The sequence below is a fragment of the Anopheles gambiae genome, chromosome 3 (assembly GCF_943734735.2).
Source record: "Anopheles gambiae chromosome 3, idAnoGambNW_F1_1, whole genome shotgun sequence".
Taxonomy (NCBI): Eukaryota; Metazoa; Arthropoda; class Insecta; order Diptera; family Culicidae; genus Anopheles; species Anopheles gambiae.
In genome coordinates this window covers 60,643,167-60,660,026 of record NC_064602.1, presented here as the reverse complement: position 1 = coordinate 60,660,026, position 16,860 = coordinate 60,643,167, and the positions used below count along the sequence as shown (strand labels likewise).

The window sequence follows — 16,860 nt, the reverse complement described above, 5'->3', positions numbered from 1 at the left end:
ACGAAAATTAGTGATATTTTAGCTGGAAATCACGAGATTCGACTTACGCGGAAATTCGAGATACGCGGTATTTTGCGGCCGTTTTCGGTCCCCATTAACCGTGTATCTCGGGGACCGCCTGTATTTATAAACTACTCGATCGAGCCGAACACTTGAAATTTAACGAAGAATGTTCGTGTTTCGTTAAGCACGATATGAAGTGACAGGGCTGTGCCTGAACATCCTCCCCCCCTTGACGCAAGTCAACAAACAAAACAAAAACAATCAAAATAAACGGAAATTAGGTGCATATGCTCTCGTCGGCCCCGGCAAACAATGCGAGGGTTGGTGAGGTACCTCTCGCTCTAATTTCTCTAGTCTAGTCTAGTTGCCTCGCTTCCTCCTATAGCGATTCTGTCGAGCTGAGCTTTCACGTCCCTCACCACCGATCTCCTTCCTACCCCTCGCCTAAGATCGTCTGACGTCTTGCCTGACACCTTTCGTTGTGTTGGTGCTCTGCGGCTGCTGTCACTGCAGAAGTTAGGTTGTGTGTGTGTAAAAAAACGTAAACAGTGTTGTTGGCTGATCAAGTGCGGTAAGTTTTTTAATAATTAAGGTCTTAATTTTACGTAAGTAAGTGCCATTTTAGCAAAAGTTAGTGGTAGAAGTCCTGCCCAATGTGTGCTGGCTCCGTCGGAAGCGTTACGTGCATGTACCGGCGTAGGAAAGTGGTGTGATGAACAACACAGCACAAGACAACGGGTAAGTGTTATCCAGCGATTATCATGATTAAGAAACATTATTTTAATAGAATATGGCCACTTTTAACTTGCAGATATAATGCAGAAACGATATGGGCCTGCGGCAGGTGTTTGCGACTGTGCGCTGTGTATGATTGTGTATGATACGGTAAGTTGTAAGTGGGCCACGAAAGAAGAAGAAGATTGTTTGGCGAAGCTAGCGACTAGGATGCTAATCATGGTGTTAATTCCTTTTTTTTTGCAGCCAATTTTCCTCTATTCTGGAACGTGTTGTTACAAGGAACCGTTCAAGAAGATCACCCGGAAGCTGTACGGCGACGAGTCGGGCTCTACCAGCACAACACGCTAGAGGCCCAGCCGGCACCGGGTGCCCCGATTGCGCCGCCAAACGGTGTCGAGCGCACTCGTTCAAAACGTTCGGGGCAGGAATTCAACCCTTCGGATCATTATCCTCTGCCTCACAATAGCTGCAGCAGCAACAGGACCGAACCGACCGCACTACTGATTGCGGTCAAATTTCCTGGCAGGAGAAAAAACCCCACAAGTGAGTTCCTTCTAGAAGCACTATCGCTACATCTAGATCTGTTGTTTTATCTTCCCTCTAAAGCAAATGTTTTATATTCCCTCAGGTGTATCGATTTCATCGACGGCCGCTCGCTGACGGCACCAACATGCCACTGAATAACCCCGGAAAGGCGACAAGCACTCATCTCCAGCGGTAAATTGTTAACATCAATCCTCTTCCGCACATCTACACGACATCATGATAATAGTGTTATTGTGTAAATTGTAAAAAAAAATACGTTAATGAGTTAAGATTAATCTTAAGTGCGCTTTAAGGCATACATCGATATGCCTAATTTTAGGTTAAGTGTTTTGAAATGCGCGTGTGTGCGAAGGGTCGAAATGAGCGCTAAGCAAACTAAGCGGCCGCGTAGGGCCCCGTGGTCTTGAGGGGCCCCAAAAATGGAACCCACCCCTCGCTCGCTAGTAAAATTTACATTTGTGCTTGTAAACCTACATTTATGAGACTGCCTCCACTCGTATGTGCGGGTTTTATACAACATTTAAGATAAATAAATCTAGTTTATATTCTCATAAAACACTACGCATTTTTAAAGGGGGAATAAACATGATGACATATATTTAGTTTGTTAGAAGGTTCCTATGTACGTTCACTAGTTGATTTTGTCTGGATGTTTGCGGACTGCATTTCGATTGCGCAAGTCGTTTTGCCTCGTCTTGTGTTTTACAATCCCAACAGCAAGGAAGCTGCCATCATTACATTGAATTAAGCTGGTACCAGATCCAGCCCTTAGTCGTTCGCAAGAACAGACAAAAAGAAGCTGTTCATGGTGTGTCAAATAATGTGTAGCAGATGGTATAAGATGGGTACCTGCGGGTGAGAGAGTCCGTTTCAAACGTTTTATTATCAGTTGGTGGCACGTTCAAAAGGATGTGCGCAGATCACGGCCCGATCCTGAGGATCTTGACACGGAACCGAGAGTGGTCATCCTCCTACTTCCCCCCCCCCCCCCCGCATGTGTTTTTGTATGTGGCTATCTTCTTCTTCTTCCTTATGTAGGTGGCTTTAATCATGTTTTAAAAGAAATAAACCAAAGAGATGTTGAACGACGTTTATGCGTTGTTTTGTCTCACATTTTGTGTTATTTTTATGCGGACACGGAAAGAAAAATGAACTGAATGCATTTCAGATGTAAGGGTTGTAAATAAAGGATACATACAGTGGCGGATTAAGGGTATCGGGGGCCCTACCCGGTAAGACGGATTGAGGCCCCCTGTAAATGGTAAATGGTGGGCCGGGAGGAGGGGGGGTTGTAAGCGGCATTAAACTGGCTGTTGGGAGTTTGAACGCCGTCGGGGGGCCCTACGATCATCAGTCACAGGCTCTAAAATTGATTCGCCAGCCCCGGGGCCCCAACGTCCATCCTTCCGGGGGCCCTTGTCGCTAGTACTCTGTCCATACGGCATACTATAGAATGGCGATCTACGGGGCCCCTTAATCGGCGGGGCCCCAGGCGACCGCCTAGTCCGCCTACCGTTAGATCCGCCACTGGATGAGGATGATAATATCATGCCCGTCATAGGTTCAAGCCTCATATCGACGGTCCCCTCGTAGTAAGGACTGGCCAGCCGGATGTGTGGTACTAAAAAGACGCAAAAGCTTGCATTGGCTGGCATGACCAGGTAGATGGATACGGCAAATAGAAGAAGAAGAAACAGGAAAATGGAAAGCAGCAGTCTGTAGAAGCTTCGGTTGAGACCTTTGCTGTTAAAGAAGAGGGAAATGTCGTTGCATGTGGATGGAATGATGAGATTGTGGGTGGTTCGGATGATGAATGGTTGGGATCGGAGATGAATGAATTGGCGAAGCCAGTTTACCTCTTTCCATGCGTTGTATGAGGAATCAATGAAAATAGTCAAATTGTATTTGAATTATGGGTCAATTTTCGGGAATATCAGGAAAGAAAAAAATGCGACATTTTTTAACACATGAGTACATTATCTCATATGGCCGTTAAAACCAGCTTACATCGGGTTGAGATCACCATTGGAGTATCACACTTGATAAAAAATCAAATTTCCGGTACGGAATTATTCCTTCACTTTCGCTCGTTTGAAATTGGCTTCATAACCGTTGATCGACATGGCGATCAAATGGCCACATCAGAAACGGCACGGAACGGCAACCACCAGCATAGCACAAATATTGCTTCAACACCAGAATTGATCGGCTCTCGCATCGTCAAGGTCACAGGTAAAACCAAATACACTACATATATATGTACCAATCGCCAATTCAAGATACAACTACAACCCTACCATATACCAGTACCAGCTGATGAGCTATCGCACACAAGCGAGCGGCGCGCGAAAATAAGAGGAAGGGGCCTGAAGGAAGAGAGGACAGGGGAAGGCACCGGGAGAGAGTGTGTGTGTGGTCAAAATTTTTGGCCATTTAAATTTTGTCCACCAACACCGTTGCATTTCGGAGCTTTTTTCTTGCCAGAAAGAGATAGCCATACACTTGACATACAGCTGTCTCGCTCATATGACACTTCCAAGGCTCGCAAGCTCTTTAATGCGAGGGCTCTGGAGCAGTGAACTTGTATGGAGTGCGAGCCCTCGCGCGCCCTCGCAAATCGCTGTCACTTGCACTGCGGGGCCTCTGCCACAGGTAAGATACAATTTTTTGTTATCGGACGAGTTACGATACCTTTTGATGTTTTCAGTGTTACTACCCGTGTCAGCTTGTCGTCTCCGGTGTGCACATGTACGATACGTGCGAGTGGCCAACGGGTTGGGGGGAGGAAATCATCCTTCAGGATGACCAGTCTGCCAGGTAAGATGCTGTCGTTCCTCTTCGCCATGGTGTTATCACGTTTCATCTCTTGCAGGTATTCCGTCGTCCAGTGTTTCCAGAAGCGCTGCACCATTACTTGCCACTTCTGCAAGTCGCTGAGGGTGCAGGAACGAAGATGGGTGTAGTCCGGCTCGGGGACAGCATGCATCGATGTGCCCACGAGGAAATGCGCTGGGGTAAGTGCCGATAGATCGTTAGGGTCGTCTGACATAGGTAGGAGAGGACGCGAGTTCATCGCCGCCTCAATCTGATGTAGGACAGTTGTGTAGCCTTCGTAGGATAGTCGCGTGCTGCCTAACTGCTGAAAAAGGTGTCGCTTGGCGGTCTTCACAGCTGCTTCCCACAATCCGCCGAAATGTGGTGCCTTGGGAGGGGTGAAGTGCCAATTGATGCCGCGGTTAGTGCAATCTGTCACAATTAGATGTAGCTGCTGTTCATCGTGAAACATTTCGAACAGCTCGTGAAGCTCCCTCGCCGCGCCTTCGAAGTTTTTCCCGTTGTCCGAATGTATGTGTGCCGGTAAACCGCGTCGTGCTGTGAATCTGTGTAATGCAGCTAAATAACCAGCAGTAGTTAGATCACTTACCAGCTCCAAGTGTACGGCCTTAGTGGAAAAACAAACAAACACGCAGAGGTAGCATTTTCCCGGGGCGGCTCGTTTATGGGCTGGCTTCAGGTATAATGGACCGGCGTAATCCACTCCGGTAACACTAAAAGGCCGGCTGGGAGTGATGCGCTGCGCTGGAAGCTGTCCAAGTTGTTGCTGTTCAAGTGTCGGTCGCTGTCGAATGCACCGAAAACAATTCTGCACAATGTGCTTAACAAGATGCCTTCCATCTAACGGCCAAAACTCTTCGCGAATTCGAGATAAGAGCAGCCTTCCTCCTCCATGACGAAGCTCCTCGTGTTGATACTTTGCGATCAATTGCGCGAACGGATGTTTCTTGGGAAGCAAAACAGGATGCTTCGCTTGGTAGGGAAGTTGAGATAGTCGTAAACGTCCACCTACACGGATGATCCCTTGTTCGTCAAGGAATGGACTTAGTGTACGTAAAGGTGATTGCCTCATGACTTCGTTTCCCTTTTTGAGCTGCCCGAGTTCAGCTGAAAATGCATCCTGCTGTGCTAGGCGGCTTAACACAGTATTTGCTGTTTCCATGTACTCGGGTGTGACGATTAAAGGTGCGGGGTGCTGTGCTGCTGTTCGCTGAGTGCGTGCCCTTTCCTTAGCGTTACGTGTGAAGCGAATGCAGTATGATACGATACGCAGCAATCGCTTGTAGCTAGAACACAATGCAAACCAAGGGTGATTAGTGGTTGTGTTTACAACGGCAGCACTCACCTGGCGAATCTCTAGATTCGTTTCGTTGGCTGGTTCCAGGTTAGAGTTGGGCCAGATGGAAGCGGGCAAAGATAGCCAATCCGGACCGAAGCTCCACAGTTTGCTTTTCAGGAAATCAGCGGCTGACATGCCTCGTGAAACCAGATCAGCAGGATTAGACGCGCCGGGTACATGTCTCCACTGCCGCGGGTGTGAGTAATGCTGCACTTCAGATACCCGGTTAGCCACGAACGTTGCCCATGTGTTGGGTGTGGCGCTGATCCAGGTTAAGGTGATGGTGGAATCCGACCAAAAGAAAGATTCTGCAACGTTGATCCCCATCGCCTTCTTTACTCGGTGATGCAGGTGTACTCCTAGTACAGTAGCGCATAGTTCAAGGCGGGGTAGTGTGACGCGCTTGAGCGGTGCCACACGCGATTTGGAAGAAAGCAACGTTATGCGAATCTGCCCACCTTCGCCTTCACAACGCGCATAAATGCAGGCTCCATATGCTGCCTCCGATGCATCACAGAAGGTATGTAGCTGAATACGCGCACCAGGTAGAAGCGCATAACGACTAACCTTGAATTCAGAGATGAGTTGCCAATCTTCTTGTATTGTTTTCCATTTCTTACAGATAGTATCTGGAACATACTCGTCCCAACCAGCTTTCTGCAACCATAACTCCTGAATCATCATCTTGGCCCGAATGACAATCGGGGAGATCAGGCCCAGCGGATCGAACATGCGAGCTACGTTGGATAGAATGGATCGCTTTGTCGGAATGGACACATCACTGGATATTGCGGATTCGAAGGATAAAACGTCATGCTCTGGCTCCCATGAAACACCAAGAGCCTTTACTATCTCGTGTGGTAAGAATTGCCGCGCTGACTGTGTGCCGATTTGATCCGCATTTAAACCGGCGAGCACCTCGAGCTGATTGGATGTCCACTTTCGCAGCTCGAAGCCGCCTTTGGCGAGCAATTGAGAAAGCTCGATTCGCAACTGGCGAGCATTTCCGATGGAATCAGCACCACCGATGAAATCGTCAACGTAGAAGTTAGTTTTCAAATGAGCTGCAGCTGCAGCATTGGGACAAGAGGCGCCCTCATCATTTGCAAGCTTGCCAAGAATGATGAGGGGGCTAAGCCATAGGTAACTGTATTCAGCTCAAAATATTCGATGGGCGAGTGAGGCGAAAATCGAAAGCAAATGCGTACAAATTTCCGGTCGATAGGATGGAGCAATACTTGTCGATACATTTTCGCAATATCTCCAACAACGGCTACTTTATATGTGCGGAAGCGCAAAATTATGTCGAGCAGATCGTCCTGCACGACAGGGCCGACGCATAACGCCTCGTTTAGCGAAAAGCCGGTGGACGTCTTAGCTGAACCATCAAATACCACGCGAACCTTTGTTGTGGAGCTAGCGGCTTTGAACACGGGATGGTGAGGCAGATAATACGCGGGTTCGTCGTCGGAGGGATTTTTTATGCGTGACATGTGCCCAAGCTCCAGATACTCACGCATGAAATCATGGTACGCCGCTTTTACGTTTGGATCTCGTTCTAACCTCCTTTCTAACAAACTAAACCGCCTTAATGCTGCTGCCTTCGAAAGGCCAAGCTTAACATCGAAGTCTGCTTGTTTAGGTAAGCATACCATATAACGACCAGCTTCATCTCGCTGTGTTGTATCCTTGTAAAATTGCTCACATTTGCGATCCTCAGGAGAATAGCCATCGTTAACCTGTAGTTCTTCTACTTTCCAGAAACGCTCTATTGATTCTTCTAGTGAAACCATACACACCACGGATGAAGTGTGAAAAGTATTGGATGTTGCTGGCTGAGAGGTAGATGCTGATCCACTCACGACCCAGCCAAATACGCTCTCCATCAGGACTGGTATATTCGATGACATTTTATATTGCGCCCCGCTTACAAAGAATGTGTGATAGTGCTGGGCACCGAGAATAATGTCGATCGGTGCCGACTTTTCGAAATGGGGGTCGGCGAATATAATATGTGGCGGTAATTTCCAGCCGCTGGTGGGCACATCATGTGCGGGCAGGTCAGCAATAAGCTTCTCGACTATCAAAAACTCAACGTTAATCGCATAAGGGCTCGCTCTGGATGATACCGTGGTGCGCATCGATTTCCGCACCGGGGTGGACGATTGACCAGCACCAATCAGCGTGATATCAACCGTGCCCGATTTGATACCTAGCCGGTTAGCAAAACGGCTACTCATCAAATCTGGCTGGGAGGCACTATCTAAAAGTGCGCGTGCAGGATGCATTATGCCATGTGCATCAACAATGTTTACTAGTGCAGTTTGAAGCAGAACTTGTTCCGTAGTTTGCCTCAATGCTGCTGCATAAGTGCGTTGCGTGTTTGCCGTGTGATCGTCTGTGTTGTGTGTGTTGCGTACGGAAGCATTTTGCGCAGCTGACGTGTTCGCAGTGGAAAATGTGCCGTAATTTTGTGAAGAGTGTAAAAGCGAGTGGTGTGTTGAATTGCAGTGTCTGCACTTATATTGCGATGAGCAATCACGCACACGGTGATTGTCGCGCAAGCAATTCAAGCACAATTTCAGTGTCATTGTGTTTCGGTACCGTTCCTCCGGTGACATTTGCATGAAACGGGGGCATTTCGTTAAATTGTGATCGGAGTGGCATAAAGGGCATGTGCGTGTGTCGTGTGATGTTGACGGAAAGCTTGCTAAGCGCATAGGCGGAGCATGTTATCGTGCGTAGTGCGTTTGGTTCACGGTAGGGGGAGCTTCGGTAATGTTTACCTGTAGGGTTTCCAACACTCGCATACGGCGCTGTAAAAATGCGATTAATCCTTCGTAACTAGGATTTTGGCTAGTTGAGGCATTTTCCTCCCAATCTCTTAATGTGGAGGTAGGCAATTTTGTGCACATTAAGTGTTCTAACAAGCAGCTCCATCCGTTTTTTCGCCTAGATGATTGAGCGTTTTCTTGGGACGTTCGAACTCGTCCACAAGATGGTGAAGGGTTGATGCACTCTCCTTCTTAACGGTGGCCATACCAAAAAGTGCTTGAAGATGCCGTTTCTTTAACAAATACTCATTCGAGTATCGTTCGGTGAGCATTTGCCATGCTAACTCGTAATTGGCTGCGCTGATCGTGATTGCTTCGATCACCTTTGCGGCCTCGCCTTTCACGGAAGCTCGTAAATAATGACACTTTTGTATCGGTGGTAGTTCCATGTTTTCGTGAATTAATCCCTCAAAAGTGTCCCTATATGTGAGCCATTGCATGTAATCACCATCGAACTCAGGAAGTGAGATGGTGGGAAGCTTTATACCTGCCAACGGGTTAGTGTTTGGTGTTGTGCTTGCGGATCGCGGAGCGTGCACTCGTTTAGCCTTCAAATGGGCTTCAAGGCGTATCAAACGCGAGCCAAAATCGTCTCGTAACGCGGCATTGTGACTTATCACTTCCTCGGTGGCCGCCGCATCTTCCAATTTGGACTGAATTGCTTCCAAATCAACGGAAAGCTTCTGGACCTTTGCAATGCGAATGTTGATTTCGATTGCATCCCGTTCCGGGTCAAATTCTGCCAAAAATTGTTCGTGCTTAGCCAATACTGCTAGCAAAACTGTCCTTCTGGACGACAAAACGTTTATCGGAGCAGTCATAGTCGGAGTTTGACAAAAAACGCTAAATTTCGCGGACACAGTGAACTTGGTCGATTGTGAGGCGACTAAAGCACAGTTACACGCGCGCAAACAGTGATTATCGCGAGAATAATTAAGATTCAGAAAACCAGATTCGTCTTAATCCTGGTCACGGCACCAATGTTTAATCTCACTGTTTCGGATAATTTATTTTCCGCGTTTCGGTGTAGCTTTCAAACCTTTAATATTTACCAGCAGTTATTCGTTGTGCAGCAAAATTGGAAGAGAGAGTTTATTCGCGACATTCACTGTTATTTATAAACTACTCGATCGAGCCGAACACTCGAAATTGAACGAAGAATGTTCGTGTTTCGTTAAGCACGATATGAAATGACAGGGCTGTGCCTGAACAGTTATTTATTAGGATTTTGCGGTTTAGTTCTTGCTTCGGCAGACTTAGCTTTTCGACCGTACGAGCGCCGGAAAGCTCGTAACGTCTATCGTCGCCTCGCGCCGAAATCTGCACGTCTACTCGTTGTGATGCATTTTCCTATCTCGTCACATCGGCTGTCCAGCTTAGTGCCAAGGGCTCTGGTCTTCCGCTTACGCCAAGGGTGTTGGCCAGGCTGGTTTCCATCGAGGTTAAGGATGAACCTTCATCCAGGAAAGCCAGAGTCTCTACACTTTTCGGTCCATAGTGCACTACGACTGGTACGATTCGGAACAGCACACCAGCCTTTGTCGTACCGTTATGGGCTAGTAGCTCTGCACAACGTGTCGCTGACGGCAAATGCAGCAATGCGTTATGGCGAGCTTCGCACCCGTTTATCTCGCATCGGAATCGCGATAAGCAACGTCGTAGGCCATGTGGGTTAAGGCACAGCTTGCACAATCTATGCCGATCTACTACATCCAAACGGTTCTGCACATTCATTTGTCGGAACTCTTGACAGTTCCTCACTCGATGACCTGTATCACCACACGCAGGACATTTCCGCTCTTGCCAGGGGTAACGTCGTGGTTGTGCTAGGGTTCCCCTTTCATGAGTATCAGTATGATGGTGTGTTCGATAGCGAGGAGGAGGAGGGTTTGTGGGTTGTTGTGGAATATAATTGCACACTTCGTAGGCATGCTCCATTAATTCATCCATGAACTCACCAAATTGTTGCAAACTGATATGTGGAAGACCACATTTATATCTCGACCACTCCAGTCTCCTTGATGCTGGGAGTTTCGCTACTAGTTCTTCTAGTATTGCTGGGTTCTGTAGGTGGTCTTCTAAGTCTGCTGCTACTAGGTGGTCGCAGAAATGTTGCACTGCTAACCCGTATTTAATCAGCGACTCTAGGTTTTCTGGTTTGGGTGCTTCGGTTTGTCGTGCCTTGTCGATTAACTCTTGTACGATTAGGGCAGGACGTCCTTAGAGTCGTTTCAACACTTTTATGATATCTGGGACTGCGTTTGGCGTCGTGAGTTTTGATTGCACTGCCTCTCTAGCTGCACCATGAAGGCACTCTTCTAAGCGCAACAAATTTTCTCTATTAGAGAATCCGCAGGCTTCATTGGACTCGTTGTAGCAGCTTATGAACACGGCCCATTCTTTAGGAGAACCACTAAATTTTGGCAGCTGTTTTGGGTAGTGGTTCCTCGCAGTTATTTATCTGGGGGTCAAGCCGTTTCTTTCCACCATCGCGTTTTCCAGATTATTTTCAGCCATTCGTCTTTTCGTTACTGGTGACGCTTCAGTTTGCGGATGTGTCTGCACTTGAGCAGGTTTAGCCAAGGCCTGATTTTGATCCCTTACCCTAATTTTTGCTCTTAAACTTTTGCCACTTATGATGGAACATTCGAGCTGCTCCTCGAGTTGCATCCTGAGCTCCTCCTGCTCGAGCTCCATTTTGGCCATCTTTAGCTCGAACTCCTTCTCGGCCATTTTCTTCTCAAGTTCTTGTTTCTTGGCCAGGCGCTCTAAGGCGTTTCGCACAGATAGTTGAGAAGACGCTGAGCCGCCCCGTCTTGTGCTTGGTGCTTTAGATTTGGCTGTTTGGGGTGGACTTGGCTTATCCTGCACTACGGTTCGCTCCGAACTGCCACCCTCGCTATCAGCTGATCCCTGCTTCTCTACATTCTGGCAGCTTTCAGCGGGCTTGTTGTCCTTTGCACTAACTTCCTCACGTAGCGTCGGTTTGGCCTCGCTTTTCCCGATCACAGGCACTTTCTTCACACACCGAACACAGAACCACTTTCTTTTCGCTACGTTTGCAGTGACGCTAGCACACCCGTAGTGGTACCACTTCGCACAACCGTCGCACAGCACCATATCGTCCACGGTGTTCGCTTTATCGCAGGCACCACAATCGAAGCGATTTTCTTCACTCTGCATTTTTATGCCGTAAATTAATAACTCGCGAAAATACAAGTGTGTAAGTTAAAAACTTTGTAACTTCGGTAACAATTTCTTTCCGGGTGTTTGAAATAAGAAAATGATCTTTAACGTTTGATGCAAATTCTATATTTTTAACTTGTCCGGTTACACTCGCTTTTGCTACTGGCAATAGTTTCGCGCCGTTTCCTGTCTATGCCCTTACGCTCGACCTGTATGGGGTGTATGACCGGAGGCTGGATCTTGTCTCTTCATCTCTTTCGTAATGTATATGTTTAAGCGAAAGGCCACGGGAGTAGAGTTGGGCAAAACGCACAAAAAAGCGGAACTGGGTCCGGACGATTCCAACAAATTTCGGACCCAGTTCCGAAGGGTAGGTTCAATCCGACAAGCCGGAACCGCCCGGAATCGTCTGGAATCGTCTGGAATCGTCGGAATCGTGCGGAGTCGTTGGAACCGTCCGCAACCGTCCGGAATCGTCGAAATCGTCCGGAATCGCCCGGAATCGTCCGGAATCGCCCGGAATCGCCCGGAATCGCCCAGAATCGTTGGAATCGCCCGGAATCGCCCGGAATCGTCGGAATCGTCCGGAATCGCCTGGAATCGCCCGGAATCGTTGGAATCGCCCGGAATCGCCCGGAATCGTCGGAATCGTCCGGAATCGCCTGGAATCGCCCGGAATCGTCCGGAATTGTCCGAAATTGCCCGGAATCGTCCGGAATCGTCCGGAATCGATCGGAATCGCCCGGAATCGACCGGAATCGACCGGAGTCGACCGGAAACGCCCGGAATCGTCCGGAATCGTCGGAATTCCATTTCATTTCATGTCATTTATTCAGTGCATAACCTAATACAAATAGATACAAACAGTAACACAAGAAGCTAGATTGCATGTCGAACGATATTGAGGAACTCAGTGCGCGACATTCCTGGCTCAAATGTACGACAGCCAGCATTGACAGATGCGCGGCGGCCGGAACGTGAACAGTCGCAATCGACCGGAATCGACTGAAATCGCCCGGAATCGTCTGCTTTCGGCACACAATCGCAAAGCGGTAGCAGGGGCCCCGTATACAAGAACAGGACGGTTCATCCCAGCCAAGAGCGCACACAATGACATCGATTTAACCATTTCTCGAATGAAACCTCAACCCACTGAAGCACCGTTGACCAAACGACCTTCCTAGGCTTTTTAAAGCGACGCGAGCTTGGTGTCAATTTTTCCTGCTAATTTCTCCGGCTACGAGCCGGTGTATTGAAATTCTGTGTAGGGGCCTTTAAATTTTTGTCTGTGTATGATGTGTGCTTGTGGCTGTTGTAACGGGTTTTCTTTGAGGTTAAACGCAGCGTTCTGTTCTGTGTTCTGTGCATTGGATTTTAGCAGCAAGTGTCTCCGCGTTTTTTTGGTGAGCTCGTGCACCGACCATCCACACTAAGACACCAAATGCACGGGTCCCCTTATTGACGGGGCCTCCTTACCGACGGGGGCCCTTACCGACGGGGGCCCTTACCGACGGGGGCCCTTACTGACGGGGGCCCTTACCGACGGGGGCCCTTTATCGAAGAGTCCACATAATCGTTGGGGCCCCTTAAACCACCTTTGAGTTTGGCTTCAATATAGCTGTATCGGTTTTCTATCTTGTCTTCATCCAAAAAGTTGTATGTAAATAGTGATAAAACATCATTTTAATATTAACATGGCCCAGTTCCTTTTTGGACATATGAATACCACCCCTTCCCGATTTCCCCTCTTTGTCAGTTGACCACAAAAGATGAGCAGGGCCCCGCGTGAAAATTTAAGGTTTTGGGTTAAAAGCAGGCACGCTCCACGATCTCAGGCTTGAGATGTGAATACCATTTTTCGCGTGAAAGCTGTCTGTTTTCGGCACACATCTGCAAAACAAGTATAGGGGCCCCCAGCAAGCACAGGCACGTTTCATCCAAGCCAAATTGAAAAGCGCACACATCGATATCGATGGAATCGTTTCTCGAATGAAACCTCTACCCACTGGAGCACCGTTGCTTGCTTGGTGTTATTCAATTTTTCCTGCTAATTTTACCGGCTACGAGCCGGTGTATTGATATTGTGTTTCGGGACCTTTAAATTTTTGTTTGGGTGTGTTGTATGCTTGTGTTGTGTAACGGGTTTTCGGTGGTAGTTAAGCGCAGCGTTCTGTGCATTCCATTTTAGCAGCAAGTTGCTCTGCGTGGTTTTGGGTTTGGGTGTCTCGTGCACAGGCCACCCACACCAGTAAAAATTGACGATCAGCCCCGGTTTTCTGCAGTTCGGGGCCCTCGTGATACAGTGCTTGAAGCGATGGGAAAAATTAATTAATTAAAAATGAGTCTATTTGAAATAGATGGTAAAAGTCTCATCCGGGGGGGGGGGGGGGGGGGGGGGAGGGGTGGTAGAATCGATACGAAGTCGAACATTCACAATGACGGGGCCCCCTAGATCGCCGGGGCCCCTGGCGGCCGCCCAGTCCGCCCACCGTGGACATGAAATGAAATTTAATTCCGACTATTCCGACGATTCCGGACGATTCCAGGCGATTCCGGGCGATTCCGGTCGATTCCGGTCGATTCCGGACGATTCCGGGCGATTCCGTGCGATTCCGGGCGACTCCGGTCGATTCCGGGCGATTCTGGTCGATTCCGGGCGATTCCGGTCGATTCCGGACGATTCCGGACGATTCCGGGCGATTCCGGACGATTCCGGACGATTCCGGGCGATTCCGGGCGATTCCGGACGATTCCGGTGGAACTAGCGATTCCGTTTCTCTGGAGTCGGAATCGGAATCATACTTGCCGGAATCGGAGCGGAACCGTGGGTGCGATCCGGCGAACCCATCTCTACACGGGAGTGACAAAATGCTGAAAATTTTTCAAAATGTGAGCTTTTGTCACTTTTTAGAGCTTTTGTCAAAATTTTGTGACCTGGAGCAGCCAGGAAAAAAAGTTGACAAAAGTTGACAAAATTTGACGTTCGTGAAAAAGCGTAAACAAACAGCTATTAGGCGCAGTTGTGACCCATTGTTATGATAATAATGCTAAAATGCATGATTCTAATTGATTAATGTACCTAGTTAGTGCTTCTTAAACAAAATATCGATGATATTCAGATGTTGGAGCTTTTTATCGCTCTTGTGTATGTTTTTGGTGCGGCCACGAGAAAAGCTCTTTTTTGCAGTTGACAAGCAATTTTGACAAAGTTGAAAAAATTTTCAACATTTTTTCAGCTCCGTGGCCACGCGCTATTTGCCTCTTTCAGTTGATAATGACCTTTACGCCACCTAGCGGCACCTTTTCTAACTTGGTTTATCTACATATCTCGGTCGCTAGGTGACAGCAGTTGTGTTGTTTACATTTTTCACGCAGCCAACACAGTCAACACAAAAACGTGCTAACACAGATGTTTGTCAAATGTGAGCTTTCGATGAGTTTTCTGGGTTTGGGGTTTTTACAGTGGTTTCTTAAATTACACCTAGCGTGCCTGTGTTTTATAAACTATCCGTGCATTATGGATGCATCAAACGTATTCCTGTTTATTCTTGGGTTTTTACGGAAGTTTAATTGTTTATCTGTGGCGCTTTTTCCTTATTTATGTTCAAGGGTAGAACACGATAATGTTTACGCTTCTTGTGTTTAACGTCTTTTTACCTGGCTGTTGCTGGCAATGCTAAGTTAGATTTGACCTACTGTTAGCAGTAAATCTACTACAGAGGCATGTAATTATGTAAGAATAATTTGTGTTTTATGGCATATTCAAAGGAGTATTCAGTAAACTGCTAAACATGCTGTTGTGTCTTTTGATTTTTACTTAGGTACTTTTATTTAACACTAATATAGTACCTAATAATAAATATAATAACAAGCACAATTACACATTAAAATACCCGGCCGTATTTAACCCGGCCCCGTACCGTGCCCTGCCGGTAGCCCTGCTCAACCGGCTGCTCGCAACACCTCGCTTGTTCTAGCGCACGACACGCACTGAGCGGCCCGCGCTTACAGGGTTTCCCACGATTTATTGGTTGGTTCTCATCAATTTTTGGTGGGTTCCCATATTTTTTTGGTGCGTTCCCACGATTTTTTGGTCGTTTCCCAGAATTTTTTGGTCCAATTGTATTGATATCCAATCGGAAAATACCAATAAATTATGGGAACGAACCAAAAATTTATGGGATACGACCAAAAAATCGTGGGAACACACCAAAAAATCATGGGAACTGACCAATAAATCGTGGGAAACCCTGTATTGCGCGTACGATAGTGTGCGTGACACACTGTCGTCCCCTGGACATTGACCAGTGCACATTGGGCAAACGCCTGTATAAAAATCGAAAAACCAACTTCATCGCAGGTTAACACCGTAAACATTTTCTTAAAATAGATACTTAAACTTAGTTGAAACCAAAACATTTCACGTTTTTATCTTAAACTTACTGAGATATAGGCCATCAAAGTGTAAACTTTGTGTTTTTGTCCCAAATTTGAGCTATTTTTCGACCGAACATAAACCATCATATTTTAGTATATGATGGTTAGATTTTGATAATTAATGTGTCATTGGAAAGGTTTTTTGTCATACTTTGATGTAATGTCTGAATATTTTGCAAAAACTTGTTGTTAAAGTTCATTAATGATTGAAAACCAAACATCACTGCCGAATTTTTGGATATTTTCATTTTGGAGAGTGATTTTTTTTATGATTCGACTCGATTTCACTCGTGTGTCGTATATCATAGGAAAGATCAACATTTTTCCTACGTTTTGACGTTGAAATTAGCTGCGACCATCTGCAACCCCGAAAATTATTAAACTTTTTCTTGAAAATAGCGCGAGCGATTTTGACGTGTTGTTGTATGAGCCATTAACCACCAGTATCCAACTACCTTTCATAAACGGGCATTTGAAACAAACAGGCAAAAAACAAAGCTGAAGAGAGGAAAAACAGTTTAAAAAAGGTCGTAAGATAGGAATCAGCTCTTTTCCAAACAAACCATAAAAAACACAACTTTTTTAGTGCGTAATACTTTAAAAATTCATGTTCAGTCAGAAACTTATTGCACCTTCGTTTTAATTCCTAACACTTACTGTTGATGCTGTTAACTGATACGCAAGAATGCAATGTTGTGAGCGATAAGTATTAAGTATTATTCGCTGTCTTGACGATTTTAGTGCAGGACTACCCTGTATAGTAAGAACAATTGTATTAAATGAAGAAAAACTGCAATAGCACGAGGAATTGATTTTCATCCCGGCGTTTGTATGGCCGTTGCCCACTGTGCAGTGGTAGCACAACTATCACGGCAAGTTCAGGGGTCGGCAGGGCTGCCCACAACACATGCCCATTTTATCCCGCTTTCCCCTATTAGTGTA

At 46.9% G+C, this 16,860-nt stretch overlaps 1 long non-coding RNA gene across 1 annotated transcript; it reads left to right on the top strand.

Moving 5' to 3' along the window:
- The first annotated feature begins 275 nt into the window (after positions 1–275).
- Positions 276–1,843, top strand: LOC4397728 (uncharacterized). The gene is made up of 4 exons (XR_009766378.1): positions 276–741; positions 815–888; positions 985–1,284; positions 1,370–1,843. It is a non-coding gene; the product is annotated as an uncharacterized LOC4397728 (long non-coding RNA).
- The last annotated feature ends 15,017 nt before the right edge of the window (positions 1,844–16,860 follow it).